Source organism: Sceloporus undulatus, chromosome 1, assembly GCF_019175285.1.
Source record: "Sceloporus undulatus isolate JIND9_A2432 ecotype Alabama chromosome 1, SceUnd_v1.1, whole genome shotgun sequence".
Classification (NCBI taxonomy): Eukaryota; Metazoa; Chordata; class Lepidosauria; order Squamata; family Phrynosomatidae; genus Sceloporus; species Sceloporus undulatus.
The window spans coordinates 295,967,411-295,977,983 of record NC_056522.1 but is presented as its reverse complement, the minus strand read 5'-3'; the positions used below and the strand labels follow the sequence as shown (position 1 = coordinate 295,977,983).

At 40.8% G+C, this 10,573-nt stretch overlaps 1 protein-coding gene across 3 annotated transcripts in view; it reads left to right on the top strand.

The window, feature by feature from the left end:
- The first annotated feature begins 6,099 nt into the window (after positions 1–6,099).
- The window catches only part of SHANK2 (SH3 and multiple ankyrin repeat domains 2), a 489,211-nt gene continuing 484,737 nt past the window's right edge, over positions 6,100–10,573 (top strand). For all 3 annotated transcript variants that reach the window (XM_042469292.1, XM_042469286.1, XM_042469278.1), the window contains exon 1: positions 6,100–6,474. The gene's annotated coding sequence lies outside the window, so the exon portion shown is untranslated. The remainder of the gene's footprint in view (positions 6,475–10,573) is intronic.

Below are 10,573 nucleotides of genomic sequence, written 5' to 3'. Positions count from 1 at the left end.
TCATCATCATCATCATCATCATCATCATCATCATCATCATCATCATCTTTGCTGGCAACAAATTTCATTCTTGTGACAAGATCTCAATGTAAGGCAGAGGCTATGCCTCTCTCAGTCATGTGCGGTTCACTGTCCTTTGTCTAAATCCCCACATGTCTAAGAGAGGTGTGACTCTGCTAATGTTGAGTAATGTAGACTACAGTTGGTAAAGTGGCAGTAGGAAAAGAAGAACACCATTTTATAGGTTGATAGACTCAAATCAAGGAAGCCATAGCCCTGAGTTTGCAGGATCTGAGCAGGGCTGTTAATGACAGGATGCCTTGGAGGTCTTTCTGCCATAAGGCTGCCATAAGCTGAAGTCAATATGACAGCAATTAACAACAACAATATAGAAAAAATAAATAAATGAACAATCAAAATATTGTAATGCTCTATTTGGAAATGTGGGTAGAGATCTGAATTGTTTGCCAGCAAAAGGAATTACAAAGCATTATTAGACTGAAATATTAATAATGTAAAAGACTGTAATAGTCAATGGTGATACTGTCTTTATCATTGCCACCATTGTCAGACATTGACAAGATACCAATATTTCCTGATTTTCCATATTTTCTCATATCTTGGCACTTTTCTCTGCAAACTATGTATTTCTTTAAATGCACAGCATGTTGATTATACATATGATTGCATTTGCAACTATATTCAACAGCTACATGACTGTATATTTATGAAAATAGACATGTGATAGACATCTTTTATTCACTCCCTAAACTTTCTGCATTTTTATTACTGTGCACTTCAGGATTCATGAGAATGAAAAGAATTTGGGATGCTTTTTTCCCTTTTACTCCCAGCTTTCAAGCCATTTGCTGAAAAGACAATACAAGGAAACCCTCTTCATGAACCTTGCTGCCCTATTTTCAGTAGTATCTCTAGAGTTATAAAACAGGATTTAGCCAGTCAGTTTCTTCTCGTCAAAAGGAAGAAAAAATGTTCAGGTGCTTTAAAAATTTAAAGCCTCGGTTATCCAGTTTAGATGAAATAGAAATCTTCAATTCAAAAATGGAATCTACTCTTTTATTTTGTATCTGTGATTTTTGCATAAACGTTCAAATTGCCTTTTCATATTTGGGCAACAGAAAGACATGCTCACAGGGGAAAATGCAATGAAATAGTTCAAAAGCTTATAACCAGTGAATATAAAAATGATAGGAACATATGCAAATATATTTTATATCTCTGTACCTATAGCAATATATTTATTTTTCAACTTACCTTAACTACTGCATTTTTATTATAAAAATTGCTATTCATTTTGCTATGTATTGTCAATGTCATCAGTACAAGTGGTACTGTATGTGTACTTTGGGCTCTCAATTTTTTCATAAACAGAATAAAATCTAAGCAAAAAATAAGAATCTGTCCCGTGGAGTCACAGTACATGTGACACTCTGTGTGTACATCAAGCTCTCAATTTTTGCATGAGCAGAATGTGGCAGGATCCTGTTCCTGTACTACCATCCATTGTTCTAAGCAAGTAGTTGTTTATCTCCAAATCTTAGAAACTGTCTGTAGGGCAATAATTGCCTGCCTCCCAGAGCTTGTTATTATTATTATTAACCTTTATTTATGAAGCGCTGTAAATTTACACAGCGCTGTACATACAATCTTTTAGTTAGACGATTCCCTGCCCTCGGGCTTACAATCTAAAAAGACATGACACAGAAGGAGAAGGGAGTGGTGGAGGGAAAGGGTAAGAGGTCCAGCAGTTCCTCTCTTGTGAGGCCTTATTCTCCAGAGCTGGTTGTAGCCTATCTTGTAATAGATAGTTTCTGTGTATTAATCTTGCTTTGTTAATTTGTTTCTTAACCTCCCTATGTGGGTATTGTAGTTTGAGAAACTCCTGTTATACAGTTGGCCCTCGGTATCTGTGGACTTGCCATCTGAGGACCCAAGCATCCACGTATGGCAAGTCCGTGTTGTCCCCAATGGTGGCTCATGCACATGGCTGCATCACCATTAGAGACAGCCCCTGTTGTCCCATGGTGGTCTGTCCATGAGGAAGCACTGCCATGAAGTTCCATTGTCCCTAATAGTGGAACGGCCGCATGCAGCACCACCACGAGACAATGGGGGTTGTCCCTAATGGCGACACAGCCATTCAAATCCTGATGAAACTTCTCAAATAACTTCTATGTGGTCAAATTACAAAGATGTCATCAAGTGCACAGTTGTGTCATGAAAGTGAATTTGTTGTGTAGATTGTTCAAGGCTCAGATTGATGGATAGAAGAAAATCTGGAATCTGATGAAGAAATTAAGGAAGTTGGAGAGTTGTTGCCATCTAAATGTTTTAAGAGAGAGAGAGATCCAGGTAAAAAGTCACAAATTGGAGAAATGGTGAAAGCACTTGAGAGGCCAAGCAGTGATATTGCAATGGAAACCCAGTGAGAGATCTCTGCCAAGTTGCATTCTTTGTACCTCAGAGGAAAGCAAAGGCAAATCTGCTATGAACAAATCTTGCAAAAAACACACAAAAAAACAAAAACCCCAACCCCCCAAACCCCCATGTGATAGACTGTGTTAGGGTTGTCATAAGTTGGGAAGGACTTGGAGGCACACAAGAACAATAAACTTGAGAAGTGCATGTTCTGTCACTGATCTCTGGGTCTTGGGATCACACCTATTGTATATACTCAGGTATAAGTCTAGAAATTTAGGTCAAAAAATTGACCCAAAAAACCTGAGTCGACTTATCCACAGGTCAATGTATGTACTATATCTTAATTCTTATTTAAAAGAAGGAACCATCCCCTGGTGAAAAGCAAGAGTAAAATCTGTCATGGAAGCACTGACCCCCATTACTCTCTCATCCATCCAGCCTTAAGGGTAAGCACAAAGAGGTATGTCTGCTGGAATTTTGGAAGTTCTTTGATATTGTTTTGTTTTGCTTCATCCTTTACATCTTTTGCTATATGCCCCTAAGTTTTACCCTCAACATATCCACGGGTCATAGCAAAATCCTTAATTTTGGCCCCAAAACTCACTCTTGACTTATACATGAGGTCGACTTATAGTTGAGTATATACGGTAATTCTAAACTGAAAGTATATGGGCCCAGGCTTTAACCTATGAAGTTAAACAGCTAAAATGAACACAAAAATATTAGTTCCATACATGCAGATGCTCTCAAACACTTTTAAATATAGAACTGTTGAAAATTTATTGTGGAAAATTGTGAGGTTAGGAGTGGGACTTGCCCAGGGTCAGCAAGTGGGTTTCCATGGCCATGCAGGGATTCTAAACCTGGTCTTCTGAAGTCCTAGTCTAACACATAAACCACTACAACACACTGGTTCTTAATACCTTTCATTACTGCCTATACATACTACCATGTATACTCATGTCTAAAATTTTTAGTCAAAAAATTGACCCCAAAAAACCTGGGTCGATTTATCCAAGCATCAAGGTAAGTACTGTACTTTAACTCTTATCAAAACAAGAGCCATCCTTTTCTCTGAGTAGAGTGGCAAAAGGCGAGAACTTAGTCCATCCTGGGAAAACCTAAAAGAAGCGGTGGCCCCCTCTACTCTCTCCACCGTGGTGCTGTTTCTGACCTTTTTGAATGCCTGGGTGGGAAAATGGAGGAGGCAGCATCTCTTTGAAACTTAGAATCAGAGAATCATAGAGTTGGAAGAGACCATGAGGACCATCCAGTCCAACCCCCTGCCATGCAGGAATATACAATCAAATTACTCCTAAAAGATGGCCATCCAGCTTCTATTTAAAAACCTTCAAGGAAGGAGACTCCACCACACTCTGAGGGAGTGCGTTCCATTGTAGAACAGCTCTTACTATCAGGAGGTTCTTCCTAATGTTGAGGTGGAATCTCTTTTCCTCAAATAAGCCCTGAGAGGTATCAGGCACTGGAGGATTTGAAAAAGACATTTGTGTATGTTTGTGTGCTGTTCTGGGTTATAATAAGGCAGAATTAGCACATTAAACTTAAAGGCTATAATTGCTGCTAATGCAGTCACCATTTCCTTTGTCTTGCCTTTTAACATTCTTTTTGACATTTTTTTAGCTTTGCCTGTGTATGGACACATCCCACACACTTCTCAACTCCATGATTTGCTATAGTAGCCAGCATGGCATAGTTGTTTAAGAACTACATCTCTGGAGACCAGGGTTCAAGTCCCAGCTGAGACATGAAACTGACTGGGTGACCTTGGGCAAGTCACACTCTCTCAGACTCACGGGAAGGCAAGAAAACCCCATGATAGGGTTACCATAAGTTGGAAACGCCAAGAAGGCACACAACAACTTCCTCATCTACCCACCTTTAGGGGGTTCATAGTTATGCCTGCTGAAATGTTGCAAGTTCTTTGGCATCATTTTCTCTCTCTTCTTTCTTCTTCCTCCTTTGCTACCTGCCCCAAGTTTTACCGTCAATTTATCCATGGGTCATATCAAAATCCCTAATTTTGGACCCAAAACCTGCCCTTGACATGATGTTGACTTATAGTTGAGAGTATCTTGTTGTATGTTAGTATGTTAGAAATACTGGCCTGCTGCTCTGTAGTATGGCTGAGGAAAGCATACACAGACTGCTTCCAAGAATGGGTCAGCCCCACACTTGACTGCCCCCCCCCCCCACTCCTTGTTCTTATTCCAAAATCCATATCCTGCTAAACCTGTTACAAAGCCAGCCCACAAGGAACAAAAAAAGAAAACCTGTTCAGCTGACCCAATAAAGGTGTTACCACAATATGGTCTTTGGCATTTGTTCTACAGTCATCACCCTGCCTTTGTTCCTGAAATGGACTGAACAAGAGTCTGGGAAACAAGAAAACTCCTTCCACCTTACTATTGGACTTTCCTGTGGAGGGAGAATATTTCTGAGCTAGCGGGCAGCGTGACCAGACATCCTCCTTTTCCAGGACATGTCCTACATTTCAGCCTTTTGTCCAGGAGGAATTCCAAAAGGTCCTCCATTTGGAGCAGGACTAAGAAGCATGAATTTATTACATTTATAGACATGTGGGGTTTTTTTTTAGCTTTTCTTCGGTCATGTCCTCCCTTTGTTCTGGAATGTCCGCCATGTCCACCTTTCCACTGGACTTTCCTGGGGAGGAAGTGTGTCTTTGAGCTGTGGGTATATGTATATACAGGGTGACCAGAGGGTCCTTCTTTTTTCCCAGGACATATCTTCCATTTCAACCTCCTGTCCAGGAGGAATTCCAAAAGGTCTTTTGTTTTGAGCATGACCAAGAAGCATGAATTTACATTATTACACTAGGAATATATTAACATTATTACATAAGTGAGTTTATCATGCAGGGGGAAATGTGGAGTTTAAACCTGTGAAAATCAATGTGATAAAAATGAGATTAACACAAAAGCCATTATCCCATGAATAACCAGGCAATAAACAGCAAAAAAGTCATTCATGGGAAAATTCTGTGAATGATTTGCTGCTGTTTCTTGCCTGGTTATGGGATAATGGCATTTTAATCACATTTCACCTCGACGTCGTGTGAAAACCATTTTCGCAATTGCAGGATTATCAAGAGTTATTCACAGGATAATAGCACTTTGCATACAACCGTGTGTGAAAACCATTTATGCAACTGAGGGATTATTATGTGTTATTCACGGGATAATAGCACTTTGAAGACAATGTCGTGTGGAAACCATTCGTGCAATTGAGGGATTATCATGGGTTATTCACGGGATAGTAGTGCTTTGAACATGCTGTCATGTGGAAACCATTTGCACAAGTGGGGGATTATGACGTCTTAATTGCTGTTTATACTTCCAATTGTCCCCAGTGTGCTAAACTCTTTTGAGCTTGTCTTTGGTCATGTCCTGCATATTTTTTTTTCCTCTGGGCTGTCCTCCATTTCACGGCGCCTTGTCCTCCTTTGGGGTTAGGACATCTGGTCACCCTATGTATATAGATGGGAAAGGAAGAGAGCCAGTAGCTTTTTTGTCTTGTCCTCTTTGCCCTCAGGAAAGGCTGCCTTTAGTTGGCCTCAGAGCCTCCCTCTTCTCTCTCTCTTTCCCTCCCTCTGCCTGCCTTTATCTGGGGTGAGCTGCTGGAAGTGAGGCGTGAAGAGAGCTCTTCTTCCCCTCAGGGGGGGCAGCCAGGCAGCCAGGCGAAGGAGGCAGGCACCGGTCGCCCATTTATTGTCACATTGCATCCATTTGCAGGGCGCTCAGGGGAGCCTTTGGTTGCGAGGAGGAGGCGTTTGCAGCGGATATCCCCAACTTTTCAACAGTGTTGCGCCTCTGCTGCCGAGGAAAGGGTGTGTGTGTGTGTGTGTGTGTGTGTGTGTGTGTGTTGTTTCTGTGTGTGGAAAGCCATGACGGATTACAAAAGGAGCTGCACGGGGGTCAGCAGAAGCAGCCCCTCTGGACTGAGTCTGGGGTAAAGGAGGGAAGAGAGAGCAAGGAAGGCTGTCTGCTCTAACAGGTAAGAAAGAAGCAGCTTGGACTCTTGCCTGAGAGGGCTCCTCGCTTTCTCCTCTCTCCCCTTCCCTCCACACCTTTCAAGGAACAGACAATGCTTTCATTTCAGGTGTGCTTTTGGAAAATTGGAGGCACCTTTGGTTTCCAGAAGGTTATTCTCATTCTCTTCCCCCTCTCCCTCCTTCCCTCCTGCCTTCTTCAGCGTGTGTTTTCCTTGCCTTGGGAGTAACCCTGACTGAACTTTTAGTGAGATTTTTAATGTTGATTCCCCCCCCCAAAAAAAAGCCCCACTTGGGCAAGTCACACTCTCTCAGCCTCAGAGGAAGGCAAGGTCAAACCTCCTCTGAACAAATCTTGCCTCAGAGTCACCGTAAGTTGGAAACTTGGAGGCTTGAAGACACACGGCAACAATGTGTAGGGCAATGATTATTATTATTATTATTAATCATTATTACCTATTATTTGGAAACTTGGAGGCTTGAAGGCACACAGCAACAATGTGTAGGACAATTAGTATTTTTATTATTAATCATTATTACCTATTATTATTATTATTATCATCATCAACTATACACACACACACACCCCAGGCTTGTTGTGAAAAATAGTTCTGGCCAAGGTTGCCTGTGTGAACAAATGAAGAAAATAAAGGAAAAGGATTGCTTAACAACAGGCACCGCCATTTTAAAACTACATTTTTGCTGCACACTTGTTACTTGACATTAGTGGCAGGAGGATGGGACTGTGGAGCTTATCACACGGGAGGAATTTCTCTTAATTTCAAAGGAAAGAAAGTGGTTCAGCAAATTTACGTGAATTTGAATTGCATTCGAACTGACTTCCCATTGTCCAAAAATTGGTTGCCATTGCCCGAAATTGCATGTGGTAGTCTATCACGCAGTAACGTGAAACCCCATGATTGCCTTCGGATTGCCATTGGATTATACTTCCAATTTCCCTTGTCTGATAAACTCCTGTGAAACAGGCTTACCTTGGGCAAGTCAAGTCCATTGAGTTCAAGTTTCAAGAAACAAGTGTGTGGGGTCTGAGGGTTTTAAAACTGGTCAAGAGGATGCCAGTCTCTTTTGTTGGCAAAAGATGTGCAGTATTAAGGTGACTCAAAGCTCGACCTGGCTTTGTCAGTGGGAGAAATTCTAAATCTATATTAAACCGTTTAACTGATTTCCTGATTTATGCATATTGCTTCTTTTGCATACATCTTTGGCAGCATCTACACTGGAGAAATAACCTGGTTTGGCACTTCTTTAAGTGCCTTGGCTCAAGGTTATGGAATTTTGGGAGCTGGAGTTTGTTGTGGGGCCCAGAGTGAAGCACAACAACAAACTCCAACTCCCAGAATTCCATAGCTTTGAGCCAAGGCAGTTAAAGCAGGGCCAAACTGGGTTATTTCTCCAGTGTGGATGCAGTCCTGGTCACTCTCCTATGAAGAAGGATGAAATGAGGATGATGAATCGTGTCTAAAGTTCCAATACACACTGCAGGACTAATCCAGTTTGAGAACGCTTTAGCTGCCCAGGCTCGGTGCTAGGGAATCCTGGGAATTGTAGTTTATTGTATCACCAGAGCTCTCTGACAGAGAAGGCCAAATGTCTCACAAAACTACAATTCCCAGGATTGCCAAACACTGAGCCAGGGCAGTTAAAGCAGTCTCCATCTGGGTTATTTCTGGCTTGTGTTTTGGACCCATGTCTCTAAAAGAGAACAACACAGATTTCTGACTGATAGGTATAGGCTAAAAATAAAATCCATAAATATTTGAATAGATGTTTCCTCACCTGTTAAGAAAAGTGGAAAGTGGAAAAAGAAGAAAACTTCAGCCCTTGTTTCTGCCTCCTTGTCTTCCAAGACTACATCTGCACTGCAGAATTAATGCAGTTTGACACTGCCATGGCTCAGTGCTATGGAATTCTGGGATTGGTCATTTTGTGAGATGCTTAGCCTTCTCTGTCAGAGAGATCTGGTGCCATACAACAAACTACAAATCCCAGGGTTCTGTAGGATAGAGTCATGACAGTTAAAGTGGTGTCAAACTCTATTAAACCTGCAGTGTGGCTGCAACTTATGTTTCCCTGTTAAGAAAGGCTAAAAATGGAAAAAAGGAAAAGCGCAATCCTTGAGTCTATTCCTTGTCTTTTAAATTGCCATTTGCCGGTTGGTTTTGTTTTGGAAACAGTAACTCATTGACCTTTTGAAATAAGCCCCACTAGAAGTCCTGTAGAAAACTTCAACAGCAGATGGCACCTCTTGAAGAAGTGTGGCACCTCTTTCTTTAATGCATACGCTTTTGTATCAGAAATGGTTGACAGATTCCCTACTTGATGATGAGGAAATGCTGTCTGTTAGGATTTTTCCTGTTATGCAGCTGTACAAGACTTATAGCTTCTGTTAGGGGATAGTAAACATAGGAGAAGATGGTGGGCATGTTCCACATGATTCTCACCATTTTTTATTTTTGGCAAGGCTCTTGCACTTTTAACAGCTAAGTGATATATGGAAATGTGAGGTTTTGACATCTTGAAGATATTGGGGAATATCTTAAACCAATGAATTGCTCACCGAGAAATATTTTAAGTACCAGGAAAAAGTGTGGCAGTCTTAGTTCCCAAAGCTGTCTTGCCACAGTAACAACCATTTTTGACTTATGAAGTAGTGTCTTTAAAAGAAATAACATTATATAAGAACAGTAGTTCAGTCCTCAGCATTATCGCTTGTAAATATTTTAATAAATAATAAACAAATTATGGTTTGGATCCAACCTTAGTACTTAAGAGTAGACCAGTCAGTCAAGCTCAATTCAAGTACTGTACCATTAATTTCAGAGGGACATCTTGAGGTATGGTTAACCTTGACATAGGATGGAGCCCTTCATTTCCACAGATTGCATAGCCACAGATTCAGTCACCCATGGCTAAAAAAATATATGTATTTTAAAAATCCAAAAAACAAACGTTGATTTTGCCATTGTATGTAAGAGACACCATTTTATTACACCAGCATATAGAATGGGAAGTGAGAAGCCATGAATTTTGGTATTCACAGCAGGCCCTTGAATTAAATTCCAGTGCATACCAAATCTTTGTGTTTTATCTGAGACTTTAAGTGAAAAAGGTAAGCAAAATATGCTGTCTTGATACTGTGCTACTATATTCAACCCTCCATATGCACGGATTCTGCAGTCATGAATTTAAACATCCACAGCTTGAAAAAAAAAATTAAATCCAAAAAGGAAACCTTGATTTTGCCATTTTATATAAGAGATACTACCCCATTGTATGTAATGGGACTTGAACATCCATGGATTTGGATACCCATAGGGGGGCCTGGAACCAAACACCAGAAGATACCAAGAGCCCACTGTAATACCAATTTTGTCCCTTCACTGTATCATGAGCTTGAAGAAAAGCTTGCTATTTGCTATCAAGTAACTTGGGTTTTCCTTGATATAGATATGGCAACCAGTTTAGCAACATGTAGAGGTGATACTTGGAGTGAGTGTGCTTTCTTTTCCATTCAGCTATACCTAGTACAAAGGGACAAGAGAAAGTTGCAGTTCAGCACACTCTCCTTCGAATTTTCCTTCTGCTTCACTGCTTGGCCAGAGGCAATACTGTGAGCAGTAAAACATCCTGATCTTTTCAGGTCACAGTGCTTCATTAATTGCATATATTAATGCAGCTATCATTCTCATTAACTAAGCTGGGGTTTAGGCTGGGTCAGAATGCTTCAGTGAGTTTTGGGCTGAAATATCAATTCTCTGACTGTGCATAGTATATATTTTCTACGGACAGCTTGCTCAGACTGAAACAAAAGTGGGGCATTTGGTGGGGACTGCTGTTTCTAAAAAGTCTGATTATACTGGCCACCCATTCATTATACCATACAAAAAGGAGATGTATTCATCCGTTCATTTGATATGAGAGAAATTCACTGAATGGATTTGAATCTTGATACTCCATCCCCTGGTTTCTCAAGAAAATGTGCAGACAGGTTGACCCCTCCTTCCATACTGGGTCAGACTCTGTATAAGTCTTCATGGAAAGAATGAGGAAAAGCCCTCAAAAATGGAACTCATAGGGAATGTT